The sequence below is a fragment of the Rhinoderma darwinii genome, unplaced genomic scaffold, assembly GCF_050947455.1.
Source record: "Rhinoderma darwinii isolate aRhiDar2 unplaced genomic scaffold, aRhiDar2.hap1 Scaffold_129, whole genome shotgun sequence".
Classification (NCBI taxonomy): Eukaryota; Metazoa; Chordata; class Amphibia; order Anura; family Rhinodermatidae; genus Rhinoderma; species Rhinoderma darwinii.
Genome location: NW_027461961.1, coordinates 338,451 through 356,845, shown reverse-complemented (window position 1 = coordinate 356,845; position 18,395 = coordinate 338,451).

The window sequence follows — 18,395 nt, the reverse complement described above, 5'->3', positions numbered from 1 at the left end:
AGTTTTTTTCAATGAAGATAACATTAAATTAATTAGAAATACACTCTATACATTGTTAATGTGGTAAATGACTATTCTAGTTGCAAACGTCTCGTTTTTAATGCAATATCTACATAGGTGTATAGAGGCCCATTTCCAGCAACCATCACTCCAGTGTTCTAATGGTATATTGTGTTTGCTAACTGTGTTAGAAGGCTAATGGATGATTATAAAACACTTGAAAACCCTTGTGCAATTATGTTAGCACCGCTGTAAACAGTTTTGCTGTTTAGAGGAGCTATAAAACTGACCTTCCGTTGAGCTAGTTGAGAATCTGGAGCATTACATTTGTGGGTTCGATTAAACTCTCCAAATGGCTAGAAAAAGAGAGCTTTCATGTGAAACTCGACAGTCTATTCTTGTTCTTAGAAATGAAGGCTATTCCATGCGAGAAATTGCCAAGAAACTGAAGATTTCCTACAACGGTGTGTATTACTCCATTCAGAAGACAGCACAAACAGGCTCTAACCAGAGTAGAAAGACAAGTGGGAGGCCCCGCTGCACAACTGAGCAACAAGACAAGTACATTAGAGTCTCTACTTTGAGAAATAGATGCCTCACAGGTCCTCAACTGGCAGCTTCATTAAATAGTACCCGCAAAACGCCAGTGTCAACGTCTACAGTGAAGAGGCGACTCCGGGATGCTGGTCTTCAGGGCAGAGTGGCAAAGAAAAAGCCATATCTGAGACTGGCTAATAAAAGGAAAAGATTAATATGGGCAAAAGCACACAGACATTGGACAGAGGAAGATTGGAAAAAAGTGTTATGGACAAACGAATCGAAGTTTGAGGTGTTTGAATCACACAGAAGAACATTTGTGAGACGCAGAACAACTGAAAAGATGCTGGAAGAGTGCCTGACGCCATCTATCAAGCATGGTGGAGGTAATGTGATGGTCTGGGGTTGCTTTGGTGCTGGTAAAGTGGGAGATTTGTACAAGGTAATAGGGATTTTGAATAAGAAAGGCTATCACTCCATTTTGCAACGCCATGCCATACCCTGTGGACAGCTCTTGATTGGAGCCAATTTCATCCTACAACAGGACAATGACCCAAAGCACACCTCCAAATTATGCAAGAACTATTTAGGGAAGAAGCAGGCAGCTGGTATTCTATCTGTAATGGAGTGGCCAGCGCAGTCACCAGATCTCAACACCATAGAGCTGTTGTGGGAGCAGCTTGACCGTATGGTACGCAAGAAGTGCCCATCAAGCCAATCCAACTTGTGGGAGGGACTTCTGGAAGCATGGAGTGAAATTTCTCCCGATTACCTCAGCAAATTAACAGCTAGAATGCCAAAGGTCTGCAATGCTGTAATTGCTGCAAATGGAGCATTCTTCGACGAAAGCAAAGTTTGAAGGAGAAAATTATTATTTCAAATAAAAAACATTATTTCTAACCTTGTCAATGTCTTGACTATATTTTCTAGTCATTTTGCAACTCATTTGATAAATATAAGTGTGAGTTTTCATGGAAAACACAAAATTGTCTGGGTGACCCCAAACTTTTGAACGGTAGTGTAAGTGAATACAGTGCAGTGAAATTCAGTGACTCACAGGTGACATCTTCTCAGAATGGAGTCGTTCATGTTCTCTTTTCTTCTTCATCCGGCCCAGAACACCATGTTGACTTCCAGTCTTCTTCATCTCCAATGCCCAAGCGCGAACCACAAGATATGTCATGAAAGTGTTGATGTAACCTGTATACCACGTTCACGTGACCCAATATGCCACGTCACAGCTTATTCAAATCATGGAAGCGTTCAGTCTACATGACTACCGCCCGTCACGGTGCGCATACCTTAGATTTAAATTTCGACATATAACTAACTCTAAACCTCATAAGCTAATTTTCTTTAGCTTTATACTAGGATGTACAATTCTATATTAAAATATTATCATATTGGTCATGTGTCCTAGTATACCCACATCCAGCGATGGGTGGGATGGGTGAAACATAAAATCGTTTTCCATGAGTTTTGGACTGCGATGTGCTGCTGATCTCCCCTTTTGGGGGTAATATACAGGGAATATGGGAGTTATATAAGGGACTCCCATCATCCCTGTATATACCAGCCATCATCCCCATATATAACATATATAACCACCATTATCCATGTATGTACCAGCCCACCATTATCTCAGTATAAAATCTCCATCACCCCTGTATATACCATTAGGGCGGGCACTGTCAGCTTGCTGTGGCGTGCGGGCATTGTGGCTAAAGAAGAAGTAAATGGGGTGGGCATTGAGGACACCATGGACCAATAGGATGCCTGAAATGCCGGTATATGGGAGAAGTCCAGCAGAATCTGAAAATATTCCTCCTGATTGCTTAGGCTGGGTTCACACGACCTATTTTCAGACGTAAACGAGGCGTATTATGCCTCGTTTTACGTCTGAAAATAAGGCTACAATACGTCGGCAAACATCTGCCCATTCATTTGAATGGGTTTGCCGAAGTACTATGCAGACAACCTGTCATTTACGCGTCGTCGTTTGACAGCTGTCAAACGACGACGCGTAAAAATACAGACTCGTCAAAAGAAGTGCAGGGCACTTCTTTCAGACATAATTTGAGCCGTTCTTCATTGAACTCAATGAAGCACAGCTCAAAATTTACGGCTGTCAGAAAAGCATCGCAAAATGCGAGGAGGAGCATTTACGTCTGAAACAAGGCAGCTGTTTTCTCCTGAAAACAGTCTGTCTTTTCAGACGTAAAAGCCTGCTATCGTGTGCACATACCCTTAAAGGCTATGTACACCTTTGCACTGTTTGTTTTTTTAATTGCCTTGTATGTATTTTGTAAAATAAATCACATTTCTAATTGGTCTACCATTTGTCTTCTGTACCTGCAGTGTATTTCAGTTCATGGCCAGCTGCTGTATTCAGTTATCTCTCTAAGGCCCTGTTCACACCTACGTTGGTGTGTTTCGTTGTTCTGCTCCATCAGTGGTGCAGAACAAAGGAATAACGGAAGTAACTGTTCCGTCGCACAATGGACACCGCCACCTGCCGACAGAACCCATTGACTTTAGTGGGTTCCATTGGCTTTCCGTCAGGCGGGGGGACGTGATTTTACCAGAGACAATAGTGCAGATGTGAACGAGGCCTAATCCGTCAGTCATCACCCTAATGGCAAACTGAGCAGCTCCTCCTTTGCAGGCTCATGAACAAGCATTTACTGTGGAATCTGCGCATGTGCATGGTCCTAATTACTGCATACCTCCTAATCGTCCCGGATATAGGGCGGCAGTCCAGGATTCCGGGCGCTGTTACGCTGTCCCAGGAATATATATCTTTATTGGATGGATGCCAGAGGCTACATGTGCGACTTAGACGTTTCGGTCGATAAGACCTTCGAAGGGCACTGAGCCGTGCTGGGGACTGGATCGGTGCAAAATATAATGCGTATATAGCGCTGCTATAGTGAGTACTGGGCAGCTTACCGCTCTTGATGGGCGCCCCATCTGGACAGAGATTCTGCTCCTATAGGGAATGCCTTACATCACTGTCCATATATGGACAGTGACGGCAGGGGCTCCTCCTGGAGTGGAATCCCTGGGGGGGTGGCACCATCTACATGGGCACTGTGTGTGACACTATCTATATGGGCACTGGCGCTTTATATGTGCGCACTGGTATTAGGGGTAGCTAAGGGGGCATTAAACTGTATGGGGGCAGCTATTTGTCATTATACTGTGTGGGGGGTCCTATGGGAACATAATAATGAGTGGGCTGAACCGGGTATGTGTGGGCGGAGATTACTTAGATTAGATACTTGAAAGTTGGTAGGTATGTTTACTGGTGTGTGCTGGGGCAGAGCGAGTGTGCCTACTCCAAATTTGAAGCATAAGGCAAAGAGGTTGCTTTACCACATGCCAATGCTGCAATTTTGGGAATTGCTCCCTCTAGTGACCAGCACATGGAAATGTTATAAATTAGAATCTGATTTATGATATTTCCTGACTTGTGAAAAAATTAAAAAATTAAAACAATGTTTAATCACTTATATACTAACTGTTTAACTGGAAAAAAAAAATTCCTAGCGACACATTCCCTTTAATACTGGCGTTTCATACACCAGTCCTATTAAACAGTTTGCTGGAGTAAGATGCAACACATTTATTAACAGGCGAACGACTCTTAATAAATGTGTCGCATCTTTTAGCTGCAACGTGGCCTGTCATCAGTACTTTCTACGTGCTGCGGCCTGCTGTAAGAGTCTGAGGGAATCCGGGAGGGAGAATCAGATTGGTGAGGTAAGTACATTTTTAAAATGTATTTTATTGTCTGATTGGGGGGGGCATACAGTCTGATTGGGGGGGGGGAGGTATGGGTCTGGCACGGACCTTTGCCTTGTTACGCCCCCCAGAGATAAATCTGGGCCGCATTATACATATAGATTTCTGCTATAATTTACATCAGTTACTGGCGTAAATTATAGTAAAATTGTTGGCCATTTCTGCTAAGCCCCGCTCATTTTTTGCCCCCAAAAATCCTGACATTTGCGTATTTTGTGAATTTTCTACGCTAATAAACTGTTGTAGAAAGGTTAATATATTCCCCCCAAAGGCTACAGACCGTAATACAATATCTTAATGTAAGGATGTGTACACTTAATTGTGCAGCAACGCTTGTTGTCTCCATTCTATGTCAGTGTGGGAAATAGATGTCCGGCCTTATGATTTTGTGATATGTGATAGACCCAGAATCCCAATCACCAAACCAAAGAATGCAAAATAAAGACACAAAACATTATAATTGGGTGTTAAATGGTCAAAACTTTTATTATATTATATGACCAAACCCAAAATGGCAAACCTCCGACTCACGAAGAGTCACCCTCCAGCACGCAGGAAAGGAAAAACCCCCGGTGGGGGAAACCTCTAGGGAAACCATGGCTGGAGGATTGCCCTTCCTCTGGGCTTAGAAGGTGCCAAAATAGAATTTGTAACAGAATTTGTACGTTTTCTCAGATTTTTAAGGAAAGACAATACAATGAACGAACGAACGAACGAACGAACGAACGAACGAATGAACGAATGACATAAAACACATAAATCGGCTGATCTGGTTGGCTAGGCGGGTGTCTCTCTTCCTGGGCACCCATTAAAATTAATGGGCGATCCACGGATGAGACGGGTCCTCCAGATGCCTCCTTGTAGCACCTGTCTCCGCTCTGGCTAATAGGGGGGATCTCCTGCTGGAAACCCCCTCTATTACAGACAACCCGTATGAAGAGGATGGCATCACTGTAATGAAGAAGTGGTCTGGGGTGAAGGGTTTCCCTGCTAGAACCTACAAATCACATCAGGTCGGCATTGGTGGGGAAGTCAAGCTCAAGGACCTCAGTACCATCCAATATGGCGCTGAATGTGGCAGTAAAACCTTCTAATATGGAATCTTCTTTATGTCATAAACATTTGTATTTATGACATCAGCAACCTCATTATCATTACTGCAGGAATTTATTACCACTGCACAACTCATACATTGTGACGTCACCCACAGTGGTCTGAAGTGTTAACCCTTTAATGACTGGAAATGAACTTAGTACAGATGCCATAAAGCTGAATAGAACATATCAGCGGCCATAAAGGAAAAGGGATAATACAGGGAGCATCTCCGCACAAGAACAATCCATGACAAAGGGTTGTCCAGGATGAGATAACTTATTTGCTTTCTCCAAAAACCAGCACCACACCTGTCCATAGGTTGTGTGTGGTATTACAGCTCATTACCATTCACTTCAATGGAGCAAACCTGCAATACCAGATACAACCTGTGGATAGGTGTGGTGCTGTTTTTGGAAGAAAACAGCCATATTTTTCTAATTCTGCACAGCTCCTGTTAGAAATAGTTCAAAAAAAGGGGGGAGAGAAGGAGAAGAAGGGGGGATGGAAAGAAGAAATAAAAAAAAGGGAGAAAGAGGAACTCTGAGTTAAAAGATATCAAACCAGACTGAAAGGAGTCTGGTGGAGGTGCCAGATGGAAAGACATATTTCTGCCATGGGGAACAGATTAGTTTAAATGTATCTTGAAGGGGGGCTTCAGAGAGTGGGTTTAAGCCCATTCCTGCCCTATGAAGTGCTGTTGCATTGAAAAACTATGCAATTCATCTTCGAATGCAGCGTCACAAAAACAAATTATTTAGTAAAAAATAAAACTATATAAATTTGGTATCGCCATAATCGTAACGACCCACAGAATCAAGTTGTCATGCAATTCATGGCGCCCGATAAACACTGTAAAATCAAAACAGAAATGGCGGAATTACATTTTTTTTTTCAATTCACCCCACAAAATGTAGGTTTTTTTACATTGTTTTTTTAATACATTATATGGTACATTAGGCCGCAGGGTAAATTCCACGTAAACAGCGCCATTCATCGGTTAACTGTTTAAATGATACCAGTTCAAGTGACCTTTATCGAAAAACACTATAAGACATTTTTTCCCAATTAACCTTTTAATTGGGCCTAGCATGTGAGATACTGTCTGCTAAGCCGTTGTATCTCAGCATATTATATGTGATACTGTCTGCTGAGCCGCTGTCTCCTATCAAGTAGCAGAGCTATCAGGTGTCATAGTCTTAGGGTTCACACGCAAAGTAAAAAATGGCTGAAAATTACAGAGCTGTTTTCAGAGAACACAGCCTTTGATTTACAGCCGTTTTTGAAGCTGGAAACATTTTTTGAGGTGTTTTTTTCTAGCTGTTTTTGGAGCTGTTTTTCCATTGACACAATGAAAAACATCTCCAAAAACGGCTCAAGAAGTGACATGCTCCTTCTTTTTACGTGCCGTTTTAAAATACAATAGGCAGATGTTTGAAGGCATTGGGCTACCGATTTTTCAGGCGTATTTGAAGGTGTTTACGCTTCGAAATACGCCTGAAAACACAGCGTGTGAATATACCCTTATAGATGCGCTGTCTCAGATATATATATCTTTTTTTTTTTTTTTACGGGTGTGGGCAAAACACATATCTTGTGGCACAAAACAGTCTGATTAGTGGGGGAGATGCAGGGTCTGGCTTAGGCCTTTTGTTACACACTCAATGTAAAATTGTACACTAGCTCGGAGCTGGCGTTGATTTCTGCTTTACATTACGCCTGTTACTGGCGTAAATTATAGTAAAATTGTCGGCCCTTTCCGCAAAGCGCCACACACTTTTCAAAAAATGCCAAGCGCAGCATAAACTTTCCTGCACTTTTGGGATTTTTCTATGCCAGATAAGAGGCAGATTAATAAAGGTTAATAAATTCTCCTCTAAGGCTACAGACAGTAATACAATATCTTAATGCAAGCATCTGTACACTCAGTGTCTGACTGAGGTACCTTGGACCCACCAAAGGAAATTATTCTTGGGGGTCTACCCTTCAACTATATAGAAATAATTTAAACACTCTTAAATGTGTACTAAAAACGTGTGTTGTAAAACAAAGACCAATATTGCCACCATATTGTGACAGGTATCAGTCCTACACAGGCATTCTGCAGACCATATAAGTGAATACAGTGCAGTGAAATTCAGTGACTCACATGTGACATCTTCTTAGATTGGAGACGTTCCCGTTCTCTTTTCTTCTTCATCCTGCCCAGAACGCCATGATGACTTCTTCCAGTCTTCTTCATCTCCAATGCCCAAGCGCGAACCACAAGATACGTCATGAAAGTGTTGATGTAACCTAGATACCACGTGTAATGACGGGGTAGGGAGACAGACAGGTGAGCCCTAATCTACCCGCCTCTCAGTCCCTGCCTACTTGCACGGCCCGTCCTAGGCGATGGCGTACAACTGGGCGACGGTCCCTACACTCAATATGTGCACGACAGACAAACAGACAAGGGTACACAGAAGCTAAGGGAAATGGGGCATTTGCCCACAGCAACTCAGTGAGCAACAGGCGTAGTGAACGAGTCGAGTCAAACCAGGAGTGTACCAGGTACCAAACGCAGAGCAGGAGCGTAGTCAGTAAAGTCAGGGTCAAAATGAAGCAAGGTCAATAATAATAGCAGGAGCAACAGAGCCAGAAAACAGGAAAGAATCACAGGCAAAGACAAGCAGGAAATGAAGGTATAAATAGACCGAGGCCGGGAGCTAGAACCGTCTGGCCAGGCTGTAATAGGTTCTCCCACTCCTGAGCCTACCAGCCTGAGTGGTAGCAGATCGAGTCACTCTATCAGACCTAGGAGCAGGTGCAGACTGATTAACCACGGGCGTCGACACAGAAGCTGTGTCTGGCAGATCCTTTACACCACGTTCCCGTGACCTAATGTGCCACGTCACAGCGTATTCAAATCATGGAAGTGTCCAGTCTACATGACTTCCGACTGTCATGGTGTGCAAACCTTAGATCAAAATTTTGACGTATAACTAACTGACTCTAAACCTAATTTTCTTTAGCTATTATACCAGGATGTAGGTGGAGGAGTAGGCTAAGAGAACGGAAAGTGGCCGAGGCGGGAGTTGGGCCAGAGTGAATATGACGCTTGACTGGGATCTGGGGAAGGGAAGGGGAGAGAGACAGGTGGGAAGGTGGGCGCAGAGGGGCAACATGAAAAAAATAATTAAACTGAATCTACTGCTTTAAAACAGTCACTCACTAAGTTGCGGAGCTGGCCCCTGCAAGGGTCTCATTCCTTTCTACAAACCAATTACCGCTAATCATAACCTTGATGAGCGGCGGCTGCCCACTTTATTTTACTTTTGTGGCCAGGCCCCTGACAGTAGTACCAGCGGTACTACCCTGATGGCAGGCCTGTTTGCAGGAGTACTAGCCAACTACGTCACAGATAACCCAAGTTTCAAGACCATGCAAATTTATGGATTTTTGACATCCCATGGAATATGGGAACAATAGGGAATTCTATCAGTAAGTATTCTGCCTGTTTCTTGGCTAATACTCCTAATCCAATTCCTTCTTCTAGCAGATTTTTTAAAGATTCCTTACATGCGGTGCTTGGTTTCGCCACAAGTTTGCGATATGTCGATTCATTGTCTAAAATGGTATGAACGTTTCTGGGATATAAAGAGGAATCTAGAACAACTCCTGCTCCGTAAGATTTGGAGGACACAGTTATACGCTGGATATATGGTGAGCCCCTCTGTGTTTTTACCGTTAGCCCTTATGTGTACATAGTGAACCTTTTAGAAGGTTAATCTTTACCCGCTATGGTGGAAGGGTTGGTTCCAATGCCTAGTTATGGTGGTGTCTGAGGAAATAAAGGTCCTTTTAGACGTCCCGATACTGACCATAAAAACCAGCACCAATCGATGACACAGCGTGTCACAAGGAGCAATTATCGTTAATGTATGGGGCAAACAATCGTTACTACACCAGACCCCGCACCGATCTGCCAGTCCAGCTGCCTCCGGGCACTGGACAACACTGCCGGAAGCAGATTGCTCAGATCACTGCATAGCGGCCGTTCGGCAGAACTGCAGCTCGGCCTCTATTCTTTGACCGGAGCCATCTACTTCCGTCAGTGTTGTCCGGTGACCAGAGGCAGCTGGAGTGGTGGATCGGTGCTGGGTCCAGTTGTCGGACATGCACCGATCATATACTGATGACCTTTCCAGTGGATAGGTCATCAGTTGTCAGAACGTGGAAAACCCTTTTAAAGGGAAGGTGTCACGGAAATTTTATTTTTTTATATATATATAATATTGCTTTTAGTATGTCATTAAAATAAATTGTATTTATTTGTGTTTTTTTGTTGTACTTTTTTCCTTCTTTTACTTCTCTATGGGGGCTGACATTTTTTTTTTCATCTCTGTATCTGTCCATTAACGACACATACAGAGATGGAATACAGCACATACATTCCCATAGAGAATGCAAACGGGAGCCGTTCCATTGGATTCTGTGAGGACACTAGAGCGAGTGTGTCTACTACAAATTTGCAGCATAAGGCAATGAGGTTGCTTTACCACATGCTAATGCGGCAATTTTGGGAATTGCTCCCTCTAGTGACCAGCACATGGAAATGTTATAAATTAGAATCTAATTTATAATATTTCCTGACTTGTGAAAAAATTAAAAAAATTAAAACAATGTGTAATTACTTATGTACTAACTGTTTAACTGAAAAAAATAAAATAAAATTTCTAGCGACACATTCCCTTTAATACTGGTGTTTCATACAGCAGTCCTATTAAACAGTTTGCTGGAGTAAGATGCAACACATTTATTAACAGGCGAAAGACTCTTAATAAATGTGTCGCATCTTTTAGCTGCAACGCGGCCTGTCATCAGTACTTTCTACGTGCTGCGGCCTGCTGTAAGAGCCTGTGGGAATCCGGGAGGGAGATTCGGAGTGGTGAGGTAAGTACATTTTTAAAATGTATTTTATTGTCTGATTGGGGGGCAAACAGTATGATTGGGGGGAGGTATGGTTCTGGCACGGAACTTTGCCTTGTTACGCCCCCCAGAGATAAATCTGGGCCGCACTATACATATAGATTTCTGCTATAATTGACATCAGTTACTGGTGTAAATTATAGTAAAATTGTTGCCCATTTCTGCTAAGCCCCGCCCATTTTTTGCACCCCAAAAATGTCAACATTTGTGCATTTTAGTAAACTGTTGTAGAAAGGTTAATATATTCCCCCCAAAGGCTACAGACCGTAATACAATATCTTAACCCCTTCCCTCTTTAGCCACTTTTGACCTTCCTGACAGAGCCTCATTTTTAAAATCTGACATGTGTCACTTTATGTGGTAATAACGTCGGAATGCTTTTAGCTATCCAAGCGATTCTGAGATTGTTTTCTCGTGACACATTGGACTTGATGTTACTGGCAAAATTTGCTCGATATGTTCAGTATTTAATTGTGAAAAACACCAAAATTTAGCGAAAAATTGCAAACATTTGCATTTTTCTCAACTTAAATGTATCTGCTTGTAAGGCAGGCAGTTATAACACACAAAATTGTTGCTAACTAACATCCCCCATATGTCTACTTTAGATTGGCATCGTTTTTTGAACATCCTTTTATTTTTCTAGGACGTTACAAGGCTTTGAACTTTAGCAGCAATTTCTCACATTTTCAAGAAAATTTCAAAAGGCTATTTTTACAGGGGCCAGTTCACTTGTGAAGAGGCTTTGAGGGCCTTATATATTAGAAACCCAAAAAAAGTCACCCCATTTTGAAAACTTCACACCTCAAAGTATTCAAAACAGCATTTAGAAAATTTCTTAACCCTTTAAACTTTTCACAGGAATTAAAGGAAAGTAGGGGTGAAATTTACAAATTTCATATTTTTTGCAGAAATTAATTTTTAATCCAATTTTCTTTATAACACAGAAAGTTTTACCATAGAAATGCAACTCAATATTTATTGCCCAGATTCTGCAGTTTTAGGAAATATCCCACATATACTGGATTGAAGCACCGGCCTCAGAAGCAAAGGAGCACCTAGTGGATTTTGGGACCTTATTTTTATTCGAATATATTGTCAGGTTTGAAGGGCTCTTGCGGTGCCAAAACAGTGGAAATCCCCCAAAAGTGATCCCATTTGAGAAACTACACACCTCAAGGAAATTATCTAGGGGTATACTGAGCGTTTTGACCCCTCAGGTTTTTTGCAGAAATTATTGGAAGTAGGCCCTGAAAATAAAAATCTACATTTTTTCAAAGAAAATGTAGGTAAAGCTAATTTTTTCTCATTTCCACAAGGACTGAAGGAGAAAAAGCACCACAACATTTGTAAAGCAATTTCTCCCGAGTAAAACAATACCCCACATGTGGTAATAAACGGCTGTTGGACACACGGCAGGGCTTAGAACGGATATAGCACCATTTGGCTTTTGGAGTTCACATTTAGCAGGGATGGTTTGCGGAGGCCATGTCACATTTACAAAGCCCCTGAGGGGATAAAACAGTGTAAACCCCCCACAAGTGACCTCATTTTGAAAACTACACCCATTGAGGAAATTATCTAGGGGTATACTGAGCGTTTTGACCCCCCAGGTTTTTTGCAGAAATTATTGAAAATAAAAATCTACATTTTTTCAAAGAAAATGTAGTTTTAGCAAATTTTTTCTCATTTCCACAAAGACTGAAGGAGAAAAAGCACCACAAAATTTGTAAAGCAATTTCTCCCGAGTAAAACAGTACCCCACATGTGGTAATAAACGGCTGTTTGGACACACGGCAGGGCTTAGAACGGATGGAGCACCATTTGGCTTTTGGAGTTCACATTTAGCAGGAATGGTTTGCGGAGGCCATGTCACATTTACAAAGCCCCTGAGGGGATAAAACAGTGTAAACCCCCCACAAGTGACCTCATTTTGGAAACTACACCCATTGAGGAAATTATCTAGGGGTATACTGAGCGTTTTTACCCCACAGGTTTTTTGCAGAAATTATTGGAAGTAGGCGATGAAAATAAAAATCTAAATTTTTTCAAAGAAAATGTTGTTTTAGCACCTTTTTTCTCATTTCCACAAAGACTGAAGGAGAAAAAGCACCGCAAAATTTGTAAAGCAATTTCTCCCGAGTAAAACAGTACCCCACATGTGGTAATAAACGGCTGTTTGGACACACGGCAGGGCTTAGAATGGAAAGAGCGCTATTTGGCTTTTGGAGATCACATTTAGCAGGAATGGTTTGCGGAGGCAATGTCACATTTGCAAAGCCCCTGAGGGGCAAAACAATGAAGACGCCCAAATAGTGACTCCATTTAAGAAACTACACCCCTTGAGGAATCCATCTAGGAGTATTGTGAGCATTTTGACCCCATAGATGTTTCATAGAATTTATTAGAATTGGGCAGTGAAAATAAAAACAATCCTTTTTCTTCAATAAGACGTAGCTTTACCGCAATTTTTTTTGTTTTCTCAACAAATAATGGAAAAAAAGAACACAACATTTGTAAAGCAATTTCTCCCGAGTACAGCAATACCCCATATGTGGTCAGAAACTGCTGTTTAGGCACACGGCAAGGCTCAGAAAGGAAGGAGCGCCATTTGGAGTGCAGATTTTGCTGGATTGGTTTCTGGGCACCTGTGGGACCAAAACTGTGGAAACCCCCCAGAAGTGACCACATTTTGGAAACTACACCCTCAATGCATTTACCTAGGGTGTAGTAAGCATGTTAACCCTGCAGGTGTTTTGAGGAAATTAGTGTGCACTCGATGTTGCAGAGTGAAAATGGGATTTTTTTTCCATATATATGCCAATATGTGGTGCCCAGTTTATGCCACCATAACAAGACAGCTCTCTAATTATTATGCAGTGTTTCCCGGTTTTAGAAACACCCTACATGGGGCCCTAATCTTTTGCCCTGACATTCGACCAGGCTCAGGAGTGAAAGCGTATCATGCAAAATCGAGGCCTAATTTGTCGATTTACAAAGTATTGGTTCACAACTGCAGAGGCTCAGATGTGAAATAATAAAAAGAAAGCCCTGAGAAGTGACCCCATTTGGAAACTGCACCCCTCAAGGCATCTATTAAGGGGTGTAGTGAGCATTTTCACCCACAGGTATTTTCCATAAATGATTGCGCTGCGGATGGTGCAAAGTAAAAATTTATATTTTTCCCTAGATATGCCATTTCAGTGACAAATATGTCATACCCAGCTTATGCCATTGGACACACACACCCCATAAATTGTTAAAAGGGTTCTCCCTGGTATGACGATGCCATATATGTGGAAGGAAACTGCTGTTTGGGCACACTGTAGGGTTCAGATGGGTGGGAGCGTCATTTGGCTTTTGGAGCGTGGAATTTGCTTGGTAATACTTTTGTTTGGAGTGTTTCCGTTTATAATGTGGGGCATATGTTAGTTGGGCAGAGTACATCAGGGGCATAGTCAGGGGGTATAATAATGGGGTAAAAAAGCAATAAAATAATCCATTTATGTGTGTTACGCTGTGAAGCAATCCTTTCTGCACAGGCCAGTGTCGCACTGATATATGGCGTCCTTTCTTATGCCCCTTTTGATCCGCATATTTGCAGTTTGGGGAATTTTGCTGTGAAGTGTTGTCCTGGTATAATACGGGCACCCTCGCTTCCAGCAGATATGTTTGGGCTCTCCCCTTCCTGGTTCCCTAATTTTAGATCCTTGATAAATCGCCTCTTGAAACAGAGGAAATGTTCCCCTCGGGCACAACTGCATATTTTTTATTTCCTGACTTATTGGAGCCATAACTAATTTTATTTTTTCATAGACGTAGTGGTATGAGGGCTGTTTTTTTGCAGGACGAGCTGTAACGATTATTGGTACCATTTTGGGGTACATGCGACTTTTTGATCACCTTTTATCCTATTTTTTGGAAGGCCAGGTAAACAAAAAACGCAATTCTAGCACAGCTTTTTTCTTTTCTTTTATACAGTGTTCACCATGCGTTATAAATTCCCTGTTAACTTTATTATGTGGATCCGTACGATTCCGGCAATACCTAATTTATAGAACTTTTTTATGTTTTACAACATTTTGCACATTAAAATTGCTTTTGCAAAAAGAATGTATTTTTTCTGTCGCCAAGTTGTGAGAACCATATCTTTCCAATTTCTTTGTCGACGGAGCTGTATGAGGGCTGTTTTTTTGCGAGACAAGCTATAGTTTTTATAGGTACCATTTTTGGATACGTGCGACTTTTTGATCACTTTTTATTCCAATATTTGTAGGGCAAAGTGACCAAAAAACAGAAACTCGGGTATAGTTTTTTTACGTTTTTTTTTTACGCTGTTCACCGTGTGCAATAAATAATATAATATTTTGATACCTCAGGTCGTTACGGTCGCGGCAATACCAAATACGTATGGTTTATTATTTTTTTTCAATAATAAAGGACTTGATAAGAGAAATAGGGTGATTGTGTTTTATTTTATTACTTGAAACTTTTATTGTTTCAAACTTCTATTTTTTTCATTTTTTTTTTACACTTTTTTATACTTTCTTTTACACTTTCTTTCAAGTCCCACTAGGGGACTTGAAGTTCCAACTGTCTAATGTTTTTTTTCTAATACTTTGCACTACCTACGTAGTGCAATGTATTAGATCTGTCAGTTATTCACTGACAGCAAGCCGATTAGGCTTCGCCTCCCGGCGGGGCCTAATCGGCTTCCGTAATGACATAGCAGGAGGTGATTGTGTCTCCTGTTGCCATAGCAGCAGTCGCCAGTCCTGATTGCCTGTCAGGGCTGGTGATCTGCTAGTAACCACTACGATGCAGCAATCGCTTTCGATTGCTGCATCGAGGGGGCTAATGGCAGGGATCGGAGCTAGCTCCGGTTCCTGACATTACAGGTGGATGCCATCTTTCCGGCGGCTACGGAAGCCGATCAGGCTCCATCTTCCGTATTAGGCAGACCGGGAGGCCAGTATTAGGCCTCCAGTTGCCATTGCAGCCACCGGAACCCTGGCAATTTCATTGCTGGGGTTCCGATGAGCTGCAAACACCTTAAGTGCAGCACTCGAATTTGAGCGCTGCACTTAAGGGGTTAATGGCGGGGATCGAAGCTAATTTCGGTCCCCGCCATTACAGCCGGGGATGATGGCACCGACTCAGCTTCTGAGCCGGTGCCAAAAATTTGGCGTATGGATACAGCAATTTGCGGGAAGTCATAGCTTTCCATGGCGTACCCATACGGCAAATGTCGGGAAGGGGTTAATGTAATGATGTGTACACTTAATTGTGCAGCAACGCTTGTTGTCTCCATTCTATGTCATTGTGGGAAGTAGATGTCTGGCCTTATGATTTTGTGATATGTGATAGACCCAGAATCCCAATCGCCAAACCAAAGAATGCAAAATAAAGACACAAAACATTATAATTGGGTGTTAAATGGTCAAAACTTTTATTATATTATATGACCAAACCCAAAATGGCAAACCTCCGACTCACGAAGAGTCACCCTCCAGCACGCAGGAAAGGAAAAACCCCCTGTGGGGGAAACCTCTAGGGAAACCATGGCTGGAGGATTGCCCTTCCTCTGGGCTTAGAAGGTGCCAAAATAGAATTTGTAACAGAAATTGTACGTTTTCTCAGATTTTTAAGGAAAGACATTACAATGAACGAACGACATAAAACACATAAATCGGCTGATCTGGTTGGCTAGGCGGGTGTCTCTCTTCCTGGGCACACATTAAAATTAATGGGCGATCCACGGATGAGACGGGTCCTCCAGATGCCTCCTTGTAGCATCTGTCTCCGCTCTGGCTAATAGAGGGGGATCTCCTGCTGGAAACTCCCCTCTACTGCAGACAACCCGTATGAAGAGGATGGCATCACTGTGATGAAGAAGTGGTCTGGGGTGAAGGGTTTCCCTGCTAGAATCTCCAAATTACATCAGGTCGGCATTGGTGGGGAAGTCAAGCTCAAGGTCCTCAGTCCCATCCAATATGGCGCTGAATGTGGCAGTAAAACCTTCTAATATGGAATCTTCTTTATGTCATAAACATTTGTATTTATGACATCAGCGCATTCATCATCATTACTGCAGGAGTTTATTACCACTGCACAACTCATACATTGTGACGTCACCCACAGTGGTCTGAAGTGTTAACCCTTTAATGACTGGCAGTGTACTTACCACAGAGGCCATAAAGCTGAATAGAACATATCAGCGGCCATAAAGGAAAAGCGATAATGCAGGGAGCATCTCCGCACAAGAACAATCCATGACAAAGGGTTGTCCAGGATAAGATAACTTGTCTACTTTCTCCAAAAACCAGCACCACACCTGTCCATAGGTTGTGTGTGGTATTACAGCTCATTAATATTCACTTCAATGTAGCAAACCTGCAATACCAGATACAACCTGTGGATAGGTGTGGTGCTGTTTTTGAAAGAAAGCAGCCATATTTTTGTAATCCTGCACAGCCCCTGTTAGAAATAGTTTAAAAAAAAGGGGGGGAGAAAATAAATTAAAAAAAGGTAAAAAGAGGAACTCTGAGGTAAAATAAATCAAACTAGACTGAAAGGAGTCTGCTGGAGGTGCCAGATGGAAAGACATATTTCTGCCATGGGGACCAGATTAGTTGAAATGTATCTTGAAGGGGGGCTTCAGAGAGTGGGTTTTAACCCCTTCCCGCCCTATGAAGTGCTGTTGCATTGGAAAAACTATGCAGTTCATCTTCGAATGCAGCGTCACAAAAACAAATTATTTTGTAAAAAATAAAACTATATAAATTTGGTATCGCCATAATCGTAACGACCCGCAGAATCAAGTTATCATGCAATTCATTCCGCCCGATGAACATTGTAAAATCAAAACAGAAATGGTGGAATTACAGGTTTTTTTAAATACATTATATGGTACATTAGGCCGCAGGGTAAATTCTACATAAACCGCGTCATTCATCGGTTAACTGTTTAAATAATACCAGTTTAAGTGAGCTTTATCGAAAAACACCATAAGACATTTTTTCACAATTCACCTTCTAATTGGGCCTAGAATGTGTGATACTGTCTGCTAAGCCGTTGTATCTAAGTAGACCTAAGTAGACAAAAGTCAATGGTCCAGCGCAGTCAGGTTTCAAACAGAACGTAGTTCCAATTTTATTTGGATGGTTAAAACAAGATCATTCCCGAATGCAAGGGTGAAAATGTAGGTAAGGTACCTACGCGTTTCAGACGTATACCACGTCCTTCCTCATGGCTTTAATGCTAACAACTAAATGTCAGAACGAGGTTTATATCCGGTTGCTAACAGGTGAAAATTAGTGATGTCACAGAAAAGTGGTGCTGTCCAGCATAGTAGTGCTGAACTAGGGAGACGCCTATAGGGCATCAGCATTCTATGAATAAAAGCTATCCAGCACGGTGGAGCTGTCCAGCAGAAGTGGTGCTGAAACAGAGAGACGGTGATAGAACATAACTGCTCCACTAGTAAGTTATGTGCTTATAGCGTTGATTGATGAATATTTATAAATAATAAAATGAGGGATAACAATGATCCAAATCTATCCTTGAGTAGTGGATAGAATATTAATGCTAATTTCTGTTTATTAGGCTGTCGGATATAAACCTCTGAAATACTCACATCGAAAAATTAAAACATGAATAGACGCTAAAAAATACATCATTTAAACAGTTTAAGACAATACATGAACTGGAAAAAAGGGGAATTATATAGTGGTCTTCAAGGATAATTAGTATTGGAAAATTTGTTTTCCTTTGTATACTAGACCGTCAAACGGGAAATCTGATGGGGGAAGGACCCGTTAATATGGATAATTAGGTGTCATCTGTAAAAGCCATGAACATTAACAGGTATTATTGATTATTAGGCCATATTAGATTCTACCGATCATTTCATAGATTCTTTTACTATTAGTGGAACATTAATTCTTTTTTTAAGTTCAAACCTTTAGGAAACCTGGTTTTTAGTGTAAATA